This window comes from Brachycentrus maculatus, unplaced genomic scaffold, assembly GCF_059751285.1.
Source record: "Brachycentrus maculatus isolate JH-2025_06_01 unplaced genomic scaffold, ASM5975128v1 h1tg000687l, whole genome shotgun sequence".
Taxonomy (NCBI): Eukaryota; Metazoa; Arthropoda; class Insecta; order Trichoptera; family Brachycentridae; genus Brachycentrus; species Brachycentrus maculatus.
Genome location: NW_028281419.1, coordinates 99,269 through 117,624, shown reverse-complemented (window position 1 = coordinate 117,624; position 18,356 = coordinate 99,269). Strand labels below are relative to the sequence as shown.

At 30.6% G+C, this 18,356-nt stretch overlaps 1 protein-coding gene across 1 annotated transcript in view; it reads right to left on the bottom strand.

The window, feature by feature from the left end:
- Positions 1-17,592, bottom strand: part of LOC148300608 (uncharacterized) — a 166,411-nt gene extending 148,819 nt beyond the window's left edge. Inside the window, exon 1 of the mRNA XM_088274544.1 lies at positions 17,290-17,592. The gene's annotated coding sequence lies outside the window, so the exon portion shown is untranslated. The remainder of the gene's footprint in view (positions 1-17,289) is intronic.
- Between the last annotated feature and the right edge of the window lie 764 nt (positions 17,593-18,356).

The window sequence follows — 18,356 nt, the reverse complement described above, 5'->3', positions numbered from 1 at the left end:
GGGAAGATGGAATCACTTTCCAATATTTTTATTTTTAAAGACGATGATTGCCAGAATGTTACGGTCAATGGCGAGTGCTACAGAACCATGATTACTGACTTTTTCGTACCTCAGTTAAATGGCATTGATGTGACAGAGCTGTTGTTTATACAAGATAGTGTAACACGTCACACGGCGGGTGCCGGCATAAATTTATTGCGGGAAATTATAATTTTTAAACCTCTAAAAAAACATCCTCTACCTCAATCTTTACGCAAAATGTACCCTAAATCAAGTAAAAATTTATTAGTATGCATAGTAGCTTTGAACGTATCTGAATATTTAAATTTAAGGGCATTTCTCGTGTTATTTTTTCATTATAGTAAACCTTTTATTATAATCACATCATAATAAACCCACCCTTGGGCTCCATTCATTATATTTGGAGGCCGCATTTTGGTAATCCCTGATCTACTTTACCTACAAAATAGCCAAATGTAGGTCTTCTTCACACGGCATGATTGCACGACTGTTCTATCCCGACCGACCCATTACAAGCTACTCCCAAGTACCTACTCTATGTTAACGAGATTCTCTGAAGCAAATCTGAAATTCCACTTCTGTCTGTTTGTTCGTGCAGTTACGCAAATTGAATTTAAAAAATGAATTTTTCGTCGGAAAAGACTAATGTGTTTATTTAGGTACCACATCAGAGTGAGGTTAGGTAAGTTTACTCAGCTACCGCATCTCGTCTTGAGTTTGATTCCGATTTTTTTATCAACATAAATTGTATAAATTTACTGAAACAACAAATTTAATAATAATAAAATAATAAACCCTTATCCACACCCCAATGGTGCATAGGGCACTGCTTCATATAAACGCAGTGTTATCTTGATCGTTTACACATGAAGGAAAGGTGATCAGCCCTCCTCTTCAGGTACCAGTCCAGGGTAATATTGACTAAATATTCGAGTGAAACAAATCACTTAAATTTATTTAACCCCCCTGGGAATCGAACCCGGGACCTCTAGAACGGTAGCCGAGCGTGCTGACCATTACACTACGGAGGCGGACGAATTAAAACATATTTAAAAAATATATATAATAATTGCAGAGACCCACCAATCCACCTTGTGTATCTAATTAGGAGTTATTTTTTTCATACTTTTTTTGACATGTCAACATAGATGAAGAAGAGTTTGGAAGTTTAGGCATTTGTATTGCGTAAATGCCCAGACTTCCATATTCTTCTTCATCCATGTTGAGATGCCAAAAAAATAATGTAATACATTTATATTTTTCAATTTATTGTATTGTACGCCAAATATCATCTATCGGTATGCTGCCTTGTACGCGATGGTAGAAAAATGGCGCCTGGATGAAGTTAGATGTTTTTCGTTGTAGATTTATCCCGGTATATTCCGGGCAGTAATAATTACCCCGGGATTAGATCCTTGCTAAGGATGCTGACGGCTCCGAGAAGACAACCGATCCCGCGGGAACACCACTTCCCATTTAGCGTTATACTTGTAGCAGTAATCAGCTTAGCTACCCAGAACCGGGACGCTACTACTATCCGGGGAATATCACTAAAGTGGATTTATAACGAAAATAACGTTTTTTTTACCATTATTTTCAAAAGTTTATCCAATCTCGGGGGAAAATTACGAGTACGTTTTATATTAAGAAAAGTGCCTAGTAACGGGTTGAAAATAATTATTTTTGACAGACAAGTAAACCAGTCTTCTTCTATATATCGCTCTCTCCTTTCAATAACGATATATATAACCGTTAATTTTCTATTGTGCATGTTTTTGGAATGGCCAAAAAATGTACTATATCCCAGCAAAAGCGGCATATTTTAAACTTAATATTTACCCGCTACAGAGCAGAAAGTGCTGTTTTTGCATTTTGAAGAAAAGGTATTGTTTAATTATTTTATTAATAAATTAGCTACTTTTCAAATGAAGAAATCTACATCAGATCTAGAAGTGAAATGCGGTTTCAGATGATGTAGTGATAGAGTAAGATCATGGACCTTACTGCCGTCTAGAAATGAAAATGATGGATGAATAGTAGGGAACGGAAAATGAAAAAATAGCTATTGCTATGATACTTGGGATTGCACAACTGTATTTTTACAATTTTTTCTATGATATCGTTCAAGATTATAAGTCTCATTCAGATGCTGTATGCATCAATAAAAATATTTAAAAAATCGAAAAAAAAAAAAAATGAAGTTTTCCAAAATTCATGATTAAAAAACAAAAAAAATATTATAAGCAATATACGATTTAAGAATATTTTTCCATTTTTTTCTTATATTATGTTTTCATATTTCAATTCATTCAAGAGCAGTATATAGTTTTTGGATGTTATTTTTAATAGTCATTTAAACCCTTCATATATTTTTCAATTTTTTCTTAAAATAAATCTGGTATTTTTGTTCAAATTAATTAATTAAGAAAATTTTATTAAAAGAGATTAAAATCATTTTCGCCGTTTTAATTAATTTAATGAGTTATCTGAGCACTTAAGCGAGATTATAAATTTTGTACGAGATCTTTTTTAAATTTCTGCTCCAATCCCTAGCGCCATTTTTATTTTTTTTCTTGATTTATTTGAACAGGTTTAAACATGTTTAAAATTAATTAAATATTTTTAACGAAAATTTTAAATTTATGCTTTCAAATTTTAACTCTGAATAAGGATGACGTATTCGTTAGACAAAAATATAAGAATAATATCATCAGAGATGATTTTTAATACAAGCTTTTAACTATTGGCGTCGAAGACTCTCAGACCATGATTTATAGAGCAGTGCGTCGGAGAAACGCACTGTTATATTGATCATAAATGACTTGAATTGAGGACAAAGTGATTTAAGTCTTATTTTTTATATATTGCAAAAAGTTTTAATGAGAATAGAAGACATGGAATTTGAAACAATAAAACGAATTTTTCTAAATACCAGAATACAGACGAGAAAGTTTACTTTAAAAACGCAAATTAGATGCTAGGACATTTACAGGGCTTACGACGTTTCAGAGGCGGGTTGAAGTTAAACAATAATCAACGAAGCTCAGTAAAGTTATATCAGTCCGACTCCGTAGATTTTTTTATTAGCGCTAAAGATCCCGGGTTCGATTCTCAGGGGAGGAAAAAAATGCTTGTTATTTTTCACTCTAATATTTATTCAGCCCAAGACTGATTTAACGATCAAACTTAAATTTTTATTTTACGATCAATAATGGAATAAAGATTCGGATAAAGGGTTATATTCAGTGTTAAAAGTAATCACTTAAACCAGCCTTAAATCTGTAAATTTCCCAGAAATTATTTTTCATCTCCATTTTTTTGTCTGTTTTGAAATAACGTAAAAATATTGATAACACTCTAGTATATCTACAATAAGTAAGAGTGATTGAATTTAAAATCACTTACATTTAATATTATGTCAACTACATATATTATGACTAAAAAATTAAAAACATTTTGAGCGTTTCCATATCTTAATCAGCCAATGACGGGTCTCAAATATTTTCATATTCTTCTTCATCTGTGTTAAGATGTCAAAAACAAAACAACAAAAAACACTTTTCTAAAAAAAATTAAAAAAGACATTGAAGATTGTTTGCTGTCACCCAACTTTTAAAATAAACGTGCTTTTTTAAACGATTTTCAGATTATATTCTCAATATTAGTAATATTTAAAGCATTTACTTTGTACTTAGTGATTTTTACTTATTTTTTTTACAAAATTTTTAATAATATTAGTGTTTAACCACTCACTGAGATTTTTATGTCTACCGGTTTCGAGACATACGCGTCTCTTCGTCAGGATAATCACTACTACAGCATGCAAACAATACCACCCCTATTGTTATTATTATTAGCATCGTTATTAACATTTTTGTAAAAAAATAATTAAGGTTTTCAGATTCCTTGCAGCGATTAATTGTCAATAAATTGTTATATTGAGATATTTATTATGTATCGGAACAAATTTATAGACTGTATTTCCATAATTTAGCAAAAAGGGTACCTTTTCGAGCCAGAATAATGTATCATGTCATCCTTATCGCTAATGAAAATCGCGATAATAAATTTCAAGTCCCTTACATGGAAACGAAAAACATCGCAGCGAACGCGTTTCGCTTCCGTTATGAAAAATATCCATCCAATTTCGATTGACAGATTCATATTTCAAATCCGACATTCGATATTCGAATCGTCGTTCAATTTGAAATGCGGACGTTGTCTCCATTTTGGTATAAAAAAAAAAAATTCCCGCCGTTCTTCGCCTCGGGCGCTCCACCGCTGGCGGGAAAATGCGGAAAAAATGGGAAAAAGCGTCGAGTTCTGGGTAGATCTCTCCATGTGATGTTATTGTAAGCAAGGAGTAAGGGTTGAATAGTTTCATTTCAAAAATATCCTGAATGTTTGCTTTGCAAATGCATTTTGATGCACTCTTGTGAGCGAGCGAATTTATGGAGAGTTATTCGGTAGGTACCCACTGTTTATTCAAATTTTAAACATACTTTTCATCCAAACTGAAGCCGAAAGCAAACGAATAATTACTATTTACTTTTCACAATTATTTTTTTTCAATTTGCGTTTGATAATATTTTGAAACGCTATAAATTTTGTACCAAAGAAGATGGAAGTTTGAGCATTCCAAGGCTAACGAACTGGCGATATGGATATTCATTTTTTATGGAAAATATTTTTCAATAATGGGCAGAATGGTGAACGTTATTCACAGACATCTTCTTTTTTTATGAAAAAGAATGATGCTTCATCTCAAGTTAAAATATGTATAATATTGATATATCATCCCTAGGGTGAATAATCCAATGTCTGATACATTAATGGTTATTAAAAATATACTTCGGTGTTTAAATATCAATTTGCAATAAACAGGTGCTTTTTATTGGTGAGAATAAATAAACAAATGAGTTATATACATGATTTTGGGATATTTTCAAGCAATGATATAGGATCTGTATATAATTGTAGGTCGGTCCTTAAATTAATCATTTTCCAAATAAAATAATATAAAGTGAATATAATTACCTCCCTTTTATGCTACATATCTTACTTACCCATTCAATTCGCAATATTATTTTCGAACATAAATATTTAAATTAAAATTCCCCGAGGAAATTCCTAGGAAATTATTGCAGCTTCCTTTTGATTAATCGACCAATTATTAGTGCCTTTACCCTTTAACAGATATTTTCGAATTAAATTTAAGTTAATTGGATATTTGCCGTTGTAAAAATTCGCATCCTTTCTCATTCCTTCTTTATAATAAGCGTCTTTATTAACAGATATAAATTTTGTATACGGCTCTGAAATTACGAACAGCGATCGCGAGCCCGCAAAAACGATGATATCTTAAAAAAAAATAAGGATTTTGTTTTGTTTTCTTGAATCACTAAACCGCTGTTCAATTATTATCTGTTTTAGTGCTGTAAAAACCATATGGCAGACGTAATAAATAACTAAAATTACGTTATTAAAAGATTTTATTACTCCGGCCTTAAAGGGGATTATATGGCTGTAAAATGGGGAAGCAATTTCGATTCATACGGCCATTGGCACCTCGAGCTAAGCCTACATTTGTAGCCACATAGCACCCATTAGATTTCGCAACCCTCCTTTATTGTTTAAGAACTTTTTACTCTCCAGACCGAATGGATTACTGTAGAGAACATTGGAAAACCAATAACTGAAGGGAGAGAACAAAGGGAGAAAAAATATAGAGCAAACTAATGAAACTCGAGAGAGACGTTCCTCGTTATTGCATATTCACAGGAACGAATGGGAAACAATAGACTTGACAATTTAATTACTTCGACTCAAAAAACACTGGCGTTGCGCTTAAAATTATGGGCATAGTCCCTGAATGGTGTATTCTCTGGCAAATGGTTTATGGTTGTTTGCTAGGCACCAATTCTAGGTCAGGGGAGATATATTGTCTTAGTTAAAATTATTCTCTTTCAATGAAACCTCCGCCATTCGAATACACACATAACTCACTTACCTTTATAATACGGAGGGTATAATAAAACATCAATCGCATCCTCTCAGAAATAGAGCTTATTTGTAATTCGATACTTGGGGTCGTGGTGTAAAATGTTTACATAATTTTGTAATTTATTTTAAGGTAAATCTTTGAATAATGAATATATTATAAGTAAGATGTATTTAGTAACATCAGCTAATTATGTCGTATTTCATTACAAAACATAAATAAAGTGTGTTCATATTAGACAAGAATTGTTTTTCGTTTGTAAATAAAATGTGGTTTTAACGATTTGATATTACGCTCGTATTATAATTATGTACTTCTACTTATTTCCTTGGATTCAAAAGTATAAAGTATTTTTTTGCAAACAAAATATTTTTTTAAATTTTTTGTTACAGTTTGTAATAAAATAAACAATATTACAATATGTAGAACAAAACAAAGTCCTGATATTGTTGAATTTATTTTATAACTAAGCGTTTCATCATTCTAACACGGAAAAAATATATGGGATACACCGACTTTATGTATGGGCGCAAGTAGTGCAAAAAAACGTTAAAAATAGGTGAATAATAAAGCGAAAGCTTTTTTCCCTTCAAACCAGCGAATAAGCTACCAGCGATTACGCTAACAGTTGTAAGCAATCACCGATTAGGCCATGTGTCACCAGCAAGCACGCTACATGCAATATGTACACTTTCAGCGATTGACTCAACACCGTGTACTTCACCAGCGTGTGCGCTACTAGCGAGTACGCTACCAGCGATAATACTAATGTGTAAGCTTAATATGCCGATAACGCGTATTAAGCTAACACTCTAAGTAAGAACTCTACAGCGATTACGCTATTGTGTAAGATTAATATGCCGGTTTTAAGCCACCAGCTAGTACCTTATCAATGTGTATGCCACCAGCGATTACGCCACCAACGAGTAAGCCACATACCAGTTTGCTTCGGCTTTAACTGACAAGGAGTGATATCCAGCGAATATACCCGCAGACTCCTATCGTGTAGTCACCCTTGGGGTGCTAAACTTTTCTTGTGTTACAATTACTGTACCGAATCGACCGCATAAGGGTGGACGCAACATTTTTGTGTGTAACACTAGCCCTTTATGGCATGAAACATATAAGCATATGTATGCTTAACTAACACATTGGAGTAATGTTACCATTACAACTTAATTACAACAACGCTAAAAGTTCACTGTTGACAAAAACATTAAGCAGACTACTAAGAATATTATTTTTAAGCAATTCAAATAAAAATGAGAGTTTTCATTACTAAAACAATAATTTATAATATTTCAAAACTAACTGATATATTAATTACAATAAATCATATAATTTTTAAAAAATATAATGATTTAAACGATTTTATATGAAATATAGAAACGCAGAAATTAAAAACGCAGTTCTTTCCAATAAAGAGACTGAGCTCTTGTGCTTGGAGAGGGACTTACACTTGTTTGTTATGTTTGTTGGAAATTCAACTTATGTTTTTAAAATAATTAGTTTTTTTTTTTATTCCTTAGATTAACATGCTTAACATTAATTTTATTTATTTTTTATAGCTTAAATGTCTTAAATTTTTTTCTGTCTGTAGAAAGGTTATTGAAGTTCTAAGTTTCCAAATATTGAAATTTCTGTTAAAATTGTTTGGTATTGTAAAGTCATTTTAAGTGAACACGCGTTCTTCTTATCCCACAAAAAACGCAATTATTTTTTACATGGTTTGCGTTAATTAAATTCAACCTCATTCTGAAAAGATCTCGGAGAGATACGTTGCAAGAATTCTAAATTCCTCAAAATTTGCTTTTAAATGTGAGGGAACATGTTGGTAGAATGTAATTTACTCCTTTGTATCCTCTGGGGATTTTATTTTGATAACACTCCCATATCCATATTATTATTACACATTGTAGGCAGTGAAAAATATGCAGAATAATGTACTATACTCGAGAATAAGAGGCAATCTTCAAATACCTTTTAGTAACCATTTACAATGTCATAAAAATTTCAAAAGAACACGGAGGTAGGGTGACACGACCGATTATTGCCAGCTTAAAGCAATAGATGCAAACTTTTGATATTGTCAGATTTTTATTATGATATGAAATGCTCTACGGGTTACTTTTTATGCTCAAAATTAATTTATTAATCTGTATTGCCTGTTACCAATTATTTTAAAATTAAAGTGATAAATATAATACCTTACATAACAACAAAACTAACGTAAATATAGCGTGGGTATTCATAAACTAATCTACATTTATATTGACAGACCCCTGTGAAAATGGTGCGCGGATTCGATTCTTGCCAATTGCGAAATGAATTCAGAAAATATTATTTTTTAATTTGTCGGGATGTTCGTGATTAGTTTTGACATTGACCATTCCTATCCTTACTGTCTTTAACTACAGGTAAGCCTGTGAATTATAGACAATGCGAGTTATCCTATTAACATTTTGTATTTTTATATAATATATACCATATGTGGGTGTGTGATTATTTTATGGACATATTGCTTGCTCCTCCGTCAAGGGTATCATAATATATATAATTAAATTAAATTTTACCTACCATAAAACAATACAAAATCTAATTACAATATTTTCTAAAATATTATTTGTGTATTTATTAAATTTGAATGAACTTGAATATAATATAAAATTAATGACATTGATAAGCTTATTGCTGTAAAGCAAAACTTCAACCAATCAAAAACAGGTTAGAAATCCTGACCAAAAGGTTTGTACCTTTTGTAGCTTTGTGAAATTAATTACAAATTTCCTCGTTCATTTGTACCATGTTTATTTGAAATTCAGTCTATTCAAACAAAACTGTATTTGGTCATATTAATTATTCTTAAAAATTTTCGCTGTCAGTTATTACGAGACTGTCAACAATTGGCTACATCACCCTACATGTATGTATGATTTATATCGATTAAAAAAAAAAGTGTGCTTTCTATGCTGTCTGATTTTGTGAAATTTTATGTGACGTTGATGGATTTCATACAACAAGTATAAAGAGAAATTATGTCAAAAGTGCTTGTACGTAAAAATTTTGGATAGCAAAAAAATTGTACCAGATATTTTTTCAAACGACATAAAATTTTACAGTTCGTGTATTCAAAATCTGATTTCAACTTTAGGAGAATCACTTTGAACAATTTCGAAATGTTAACATAACGTTTCATGCTCATACGTGCGTGCTTACACTTTTTATCGTGTTTATTTGTGTAAATAAAAGATATTTATTTTATTTTATTATATTCACATACTATTTTTGAAGGCCCAAGCACCTTTTTTTAAAAAAAAATCTAGTTGAATTAGGGTAGGCTTGAACCCAAAAGCTCTGATCTAGAGCCCACAATATTGACCACATGATCACAACCCGAGTTCATATTAATTTATTTAACGTTTTTACAAAATTTATATTTAACATGCTACCCTCGACCGGTACCGGAAAAGTAAGACTTATTACCTCTTTTTCAAGTAGCTTAAGATAAAGGTATCACAAAGTTATTCTGTACATTATTTATCGTAGTATTATTATTGTTATAAATAATAATAATAACTTATTATTGTCAATTTATTATTCATTAATGCCAGCCAAGTTAAAGGCAAAGGTTTACCAAACAATTATTATGAGACCCGCACTCCTTTATGGCTCAGAGTGTTGGACGATGTAAGAGTATAACACCTACGCCAGGCAACTAGAAACTGCTAAAACACGAATGCTTAGATGGTCAGGTGGAGTGTCCTTTAGAGATAAAATAACCAAAAGAAACCATACATCAATAGTAAGGTTAAGGAAAGGCAATTGAGATCGTGTGGGCAGCACATAGAACGCAGAAAACCTTATCATATTGTGAACCAGGCAATCGCCATGATTCTTCCTCGAAAGACATCTAGAGGAAGACCATGGAATTCATGGTTGCTGCAGAAAGAAAATATGTTTCAAAGGCATGGCCTAGGTGACGATGCGTATGATAGAAAGATCCAGGACGAGGAGAGCTGACCCCAAACTCGACAAGTTGGGATGAAGCCAGGAAGAATAAAAATATTGAAATTACGTTATTTATGTCAAAATTATCTAGAACTCTGTGGTAAAAGATGATAGTGACAACGTATGTAAATAACACGAAAAAGTACTATCATGGCCAAAAAAAAAACAAGCCATATCATTGATTTTCATATCTTTTTAACATTTTTGATTATCATTACTTGATCATCTAAATAATACAAAAAAAACATACATAAGTATATTTACCTTTTTTTTAAATAATGTGTTAATCTAAATAAAACACAATTTAACAGAGAAGTGGTATATTTATTATTAACTTCTCTTACTCCTACGACAGCTCTGCAACGAATCCCCTTTTAATTTATTAAATACACTCGGGGTGTGTCTTATGGGATGTAATTAATTTAATTGGGAAAGCTGGGTGTTTTATTATTGGACTTAATTATGTACGTTTTTCACAATTTTTAATTATTACCATCTTATTTTTTAATTCCCGCTGTTTCCCATTACTTTTATGAATATACTAGCTCTACCCGGTGATACGTTGCTGTTACTGTGTGATAAAATTTAAAAGAAATAAAATAGATATCGTTAATTCATTGAATGAATGCAGGAAAGCATTTTTTTTTAAAATCCAAAATATAATAATGCAAACGAAAACGTTGAATGTGCTTGTTGAAGTGTCAGTAGCTGTCGAGAAGCACGCTAGCCACCATGAGTAATGTTTAGTGTTTCGTGTGTTGCCGATATCTTCGCAGAACAGATGGCGCTGCCATTGCGGCGAAGAGAATATGTTCAAAAAAATTTTTTTGCTTGTCATCAGTTACATTTTTTAAATATGTTTTTTGCCGATACTTAGTGTCATATTTTAAAAATTGAATTACATGATTAACACATAAACTTAGATACTATATATTTATCTCTCAAAAAGACAAGAAGCTTGTTAGAATAACCGGTAAGAATAATAAAACCAATAATAAAAGTTCTCTATATTTTATTTTTCATATTTTATAAAGTTACATCTTCATTTATGTATGGTAAAAAAAATCGCTTTTTAAATACTACAGTGTTTAAATTTCAAAGCAATCGATTTAAGTATGTTCTATAAATTTGGTTCTTTGCTTTCGTATTGAGCTAGTCCTTATTGAAAGTTGCCATTCATCTTTTGATAATTTTACTTTATCTATAGTCGCTGTAAATATTCACTTAGTGTAACAGTAAAACCACCCCCTCTCGTTTTTAATTTGGTTGATTGATAAATTTATTTTTAGTTTTTTGTGCCTTATGGCAATGGCCGTTAACCTTAATAAATTATGTTGTTTTTTGTTTATGTTTCAGGCCAGTTTACTGCAGAACATTGATGGATGGGTCGAATTTCCCGTGTATACATTTTTATGGGACCAATAAATTATATCTTTTTTTTTCCAAACTTCCATGAAAAACAATTTAAAACAAGCATTGATTGATACGGCGGCTGCTGAAAACAATGATTACCGATCATAAAATATTATCTTTGCACAACCCAGCATTATACTAAACGGTTTCGTTTATCTTGTGGTAAAAATTTGATATTGGAATTGTAACGGCTTGTCTCTTCGGTAATAACCGAATCGGAAGATATTGTCCTCTTAGGAATGCTAGAACGGGTCCTAAGAAATAAGTGGTCAATAAGTATATACTTTTTAAAATATATTAACATAGCACTATTCACATATTTACTAACTAACTAACTAACTAACCATCACGCCGCTTTCCCGCAGAGGTAGGCAGAGAGAATAGAGCGTCACACCACTCTGTCCTTGCAAACATTCTTCGCCTCTTCCACGTTCATGCATCTCCTCATACATACCCGCCGATTGTTACGACTCCTAACCTGACCACTTTCAAGTATTTGGCATACCTGATCGTGCCATGTTTTTCTCGGTCTTCCTCTGTTTTTTCCCTCATATTTACAACTACACAAAATGCTAATGCACGGACCAACAAAAGGTCGCGGTCTGACATGCATGTAAGTGCATGTTGGTCTTCGGATCGACCTAAAACGCATGTGATTATCATTTTCTTTAGTTGAATACTTAATATTAAAAGCGCTATGGTATTGACGTGTAGAATGGTTTGTATGCTAATATTGTTATTGTCCTGACGAAGAGACGGGTGCGTCGTCTCTTCGTCAGGACAATAACATCAGCATACAAACAATACTACACGTCACTACCATAACACTTGTCATTCAACATTTTTTTTAAAGTATAAAATAACTCCTAATCACTTAAGTCGTAACGTAAAAACTAGCACATATACATGTATATACGTCGTAAGCCATGTATTATGAATTACTAGACTGCCATATTTACATATCTTTTATATCTTTATTTATGTTGAAAAATCAATTAATTATTGATAACGATTTTTTAAAGGGTGAAATTTCCATGTACAAAAAATGTAAATACACCCGAAATATTATATTTATTATTTAGCTGTCAAGTACCAGAGGGAACCATTTTGCTGACTTAATTAATTTATTAAATATTCATATTTCCTTCAACATTTACCAGAACAACTTTCAGCATTACGAAATTGCTTGGTGTTCAAAACATGGGATGCTTTCATATATTTGATTAGAAAGCTCAAATATTCAGAGTAAGTTATTTATAACCCGACATGTTATTAATAACAATAGCCCAGTTGCTAGGTAGTTTGAAAACGCACAAATATTTAATATTGAATACATTAGTTTTTGTGTTCAATAAAGGGTAGTTTTCAGTTGAAAAATACAGATTCTCGGAATACTAAAATTTTTGAACTAGCCGCCATTTGTTTTTATCATTTAGAATAATATTATACAAACTTAACAGAAAATATAAATCTTTTCAACTTTGTTATGATTTTTCAAAATAATTTTTAATTCAATCGTATTTTTTTAAAAAATTGTATTCGGTGTATAAAGTACATGTTATCATGTTTTAAATACATTATTTATATTAATTTCTTGGTGTAAAGCCTTTTTTCTTTTTTTTTAATAAAGAAGTATCGCAAGTTTTGATTTAATTATTTGTCCGCCTCCATAGTGTAATGGTCAGCACGCTCGGCTACCGTTCTGGAGGACCCGGATTCGATTCCCATGGGGGGTCAAATAAATACAAGTGATTTTTTTACTATAATCTTTATTCAATATTAACCTGGACTGGTACCTGAAGCGGAGGGCTGATCATTTTTCCTTCGTGTGTTATCGATCAAGATAACACTGCGTTTATATAATGCAGTGCCCTATGCACCATTAGGGTGCGGATAAGGGTTTGATATTATATTGACCGATATTTTTACCGGTTTCCAGACGTACCCATCTCTTTGTCAGTACAATCACCAGCATGTTAACAATAATATACACCTTTATCAGAGTATTGTTCACAAACAACTACAGAAAATGTTAATCACATGCGTTTTAGTCGATCTGAGGACCAACATACACCGATATGCACCCCAGCATTTTGTTGGTTCGAGGGTGGACCAAAAACGCATGTGATTAACATTCAGGGTAGTTGCAAATATGTGAATAGTTCTTTGGTAGTGGCGTGTAATATTGTTTGTTAATATTGCGGCCTAAAATGAGCTGATGTATCTTTTTGATGAAATTTCCGAGTTTTTTTTTCCGTGGTCTATGAAATATTTTCTTGGTCAGTCACTGGCTTTCTGACTCTAGACTATTCATTTAAGATACATATAGACTTTTTTTAAATTTGATAAACATGTATTTAGTAGGAAAGTTTGTGAAATTGCCTTTTATAATATATTCGCTCCAATAGACTATGAAGCTGAAAACGAACAGATGTGTTTACGCACCAAATTTTCTAGAGAAAAAAGGGAAAAAATGCCCTGGGCGGTTGGAATCCCTAAAGAAAATTTCTGCCTCATTCCAGAACCTAGTACGTTTTTTGAATATATATACGTATGGGATTATTATCCTGAAATAATAAAAGAGTTCTCCAAATTAAATTTCAAAATAAATTTGTTAAAAAATGGACAATAAAAATATATTTCATCATACACGTCCTAGTTTTTTTTTATATTGCTGTAGTGTATGGATTTTGATCGATCATAAAATCTAAGATATGAGATGTTTAATTTTAACCTTGGTTTTTAAAGAAAATGGCAATTTACTTTTGAAGGAGAAAGTTTAACGATTAAGTTTTTTATCAACTAATTCATGTTAAATAATAACTTTAAAAGAAATGAAACTTTAAATTGGATTCCATCAATTTTCTAAGGCGTGGTGTTTAGTTTTTTGAATTTGAGTAAAAAAAATTACATTTTTCTCATAATTTTTTCCGGCACTTACCTTTTTGGGTGCACCAATAGTGCATAGGGCACAGCATTAACTCCGTGTTATTTTGATCGTTATTTACATAAGTGCTAGGTGACACTATCAGTCCTGCACTTCTTATACCAGGGTGATATTAAATAAATATGAGAGTGAAAATTATTTATAACCTATTTATTTTGACGCCCAAGAAACGCCACTACACTAAGAGGGAAACATATAGTAAATGAAAAAGTTGAAATATTTTACTTTACAATAGGTCTCATCGATTTTATAATGTATGGTATCTATTTCGTTTTGGTCTAATATAAAATAAAATTAAAAGGTAATTTTTTTAACAAAAAAATATGATGATCATCCTCTCAATCATGCGTTTTTCTTATATGAAATATGGAGGCGGAGGTTACCCAAATGAAATTAATTATTTTCATCAAAAATTATTGTATTTCGCGACAAGTGTTTGAGAACTTCGGATTAAGTATAAAGATATAGGCTGCTTTACTTCAAACGCATAATTTTAATGTTTGCATATGAACAATTGCTGTTTATATGCGGGTCGTGTGGTGGTTCTGACAAAGAGACGGATACGTCTTGTTAAAATATCACAATTATGATTTTTTCAAAACTGGCCAAAAAATAATATTTTTAATATAAATAGCTTATTTTACTAATTTGGTCTCAATTAAAAAAAAAAAAGGTCATGACGAAGAGACGGATACGTTTCAAAACCTGTATATTAAAATATAAATAAAATATTTTGATCAAAATTCTGCGCATAAGTAAATTATTTGAACATTAAAAACTTTTATTTTACTTCAAAAAAGTAAAGTCAATTCAGCAGATTTTATTTTTATTCATGAAATAAATTTTCTCACTTGCCTTGAATTTGGGATAAATTAATCAGAATGAGTGAATTGCGTACATAGAACCCATGAAATTAAAACATGTTCGACTGTATATTTTAAGAGAAAATGCTACCTACCGCTTTTTGGATTGAAATCCAAAGGTCGCCACACACGCTACGTTTTTGTAAAACCCACACGAATGGTAAATTTTCCCGCGGGGCGCAAAATACATGCTTAATATTTTCCTTCCATTTGCTGCTGATCTTCGAACCATGTTTGTTTTTTTTTTACTGTAACCATTAACCGTACAGTAAGTACATGGATTTTTTATTCCAAATTACATTTTTGAGTACATAAAATTGTGTTATTTTAAAACGATTTGCGAGGATATTTGTAAATTGGATAATTTAAAAAAAAACTTATTTTCAACATTTTGTAATGATATTGGGTAAAAATATAAAAGTTAATTCTAAAATTAAATATTCTCAATTTGCATCGAAATTTTTATTTTTTAATTTGGTATTTGATCAACATAAAAGTTTTTTATGTCAAGATTTTTTAAAGGATATAATATGGAGTTAGTATGGTTTTAATCTGGTCTTTATATGATTTTAATATGGTAGTCAGTTAAGGAACAATAACAAGGGGCATTTACATGGCTTACGACCTTACGAAAACATCAACCATAGATGTCGTTGATAAAGTAATATGTAGTTCATCTTTACGATTGAAGCGCAAATTCAACTTCCAAGATTTGGGTAACGTGATATTCAATCATGGTTAGAATGGTGAATGTTACATTTTATAAAGTGATCACCTAAGCCACCCAATAACTCGTTCAAGCCCTAAACATGTTCAGATTTATTCATCTTGTTTGACCGCATCCATGATGTAATGGTCATTACGTGTAGCTATCGTGCTAGAGGCCCCGGGTTCTATACCTTGGGGAGTCAAAATAAATATTCATATTTTTTTTCTCTGACAAATATTTTTATCTAAAATAATTACTCTACCAACATTCGCCACGTCGACAACATGAATACGTATGTACTGAAAAATTCCAACACCTCAAGAAAAAGGTTTTTGAGCATACATCTTTTTATTTAAATCTTCGCTTGAAAATGTCCCAAAGTATTTCTAAAAAAAATATGGTAACCCTAACTACACATGAACGTATCTATTTTAAGACTTCAAATAAGTCAATATGCAAATATTATCCAATATAAAACAAAATATGGATGCTTGAAAAACAAACATACGAAAAATTGAGTAAAGATATTTTTGATATACTCGTCATTGAAAAATTTTGTAATAAATAATATTATTAACTTAAATTATAAGTATTAACTGGTGGGAAAAAAATACTTACAATATTTAATTGTTGAGGATAAATGTTCGTTAAGAAAATAAGATATTAAAAAAAATTAAAAAATCATGTCTATTATCTTCGATGGGGATTTTTGTAAAAGGGGTTGAAATAAAATGATCCGAAAAAAATAAGAAGAATTTCCCTTGCGTATTATAATTATTTGAAATGCTTAATTCTAAATATTTAAAATTATGTTTGATAATATTTTTTGTCATAATTTTATGTCAAATAATTAAAAAAAAAATAATGTTTTGTTTTAAACTGACATTATTTTAATACCATCATAACGCTTATCAATATTCCTTAATTTGATTGTAAGATTTAAAAATAATAATAAATATTATACATTACATTAGATCTGAGTAAATAATTATTTTTGTTCTGCCTTTTGATCAAAAGTTTTTTTTTTAATATTCAACAATTATTTTTTGTATCATAAATTCACCATGTTCATTGAATTTTTATTTTTTCATAATTCATGAAAAAATATATAATTTTTGCATAGATTTTTGAGTAATATAAATTTCGATAAAATATTTTATTTGAAAAATAGTCAATCCCAGAGATTACACTTATATATCTTATTCAATATAAAATATTTTTTAATGTTAAAAAAGATTTTAAAAAGGAATACTTAAAAAGGAGAAGATTATTATTTTTGCAGACTTAGATACGTTAAAAAAATATATATATATTCAAAATTATTTACCTTAATTTGGAGACCCTCCCCGCATTGAAATCATTCAAAGATAATTAAAAGGTTGTGTTGAACAATTGAGAAACGATTGAAGCTCTCGTAAAAAGTTTATTTTCCCGCCAAAAAGTTTCTTTCGCGGGAGACGTGCACACAACCTCACACGGCCAAGGTTCGACCCAGACTGAATTCAGGAATATTAAACTGGAATGCCTTCCCAGAGCACAAGGATCAGGCAGAGTAAATTCAGACCGAATAGAGAAAATGTAAGTCTTTTATATTTTAGAAAATATAACTTGAGTAATACAAAGTTGCTCGCGTTTTCTAATACATAAATACTTTGTAATATGAGATTTTATTAAAGGATACGTAATTTGGCCGAAAATTAGCAAATCTCAATACTGAAAAATAAAAAGGTAATAAAGAAATGCCAATAAAAAACATCAAAGCATACTAATAGTATTTTGTAAACTAAATAAACTAATTTAATAATAAAATTAGTTTATAACTATGCATTATTTGTATTCAATACCATTTTACTGACATTCTTTATTACTTTAAAATATGATATATTATTTTAAAGGATGTGTAATTTGGCAAAAAATCATCAAATATTACTAATTACATAAGAACAGGTCAGTACAAAACTTAAATGTGGTAAAATTTATCCTTAATTTATATATATAACCATTTTACTGCACACTTAATAATGAAAAAAAAAGACAAAAACGGAAATTGTCCTTATTTTTCATTAAATCGATAAAAAAAATTGACGGAATCCAAAATATTTTTTACACAAGAAAACAAAAACAAACATTTTCTTTCGAAGTTAACTATAATATTATTTGAATTTTTCGTTATTTTGTAGATGAGTATTGAATTTACAGAAAATATACAGAAAATATAATATAATATACGCATTAAATAAAATTTTGTTAAAAAAAAGTGACACTTTACATACGTGCGACATTCACCATTCTTCACATGATTGACAACAAACTCAAAACTCTACTCAAATTCTACTCAAAACTCCTATAAACAAATAACATAAATCTCATGTCACTGTACATACATATTAGTTC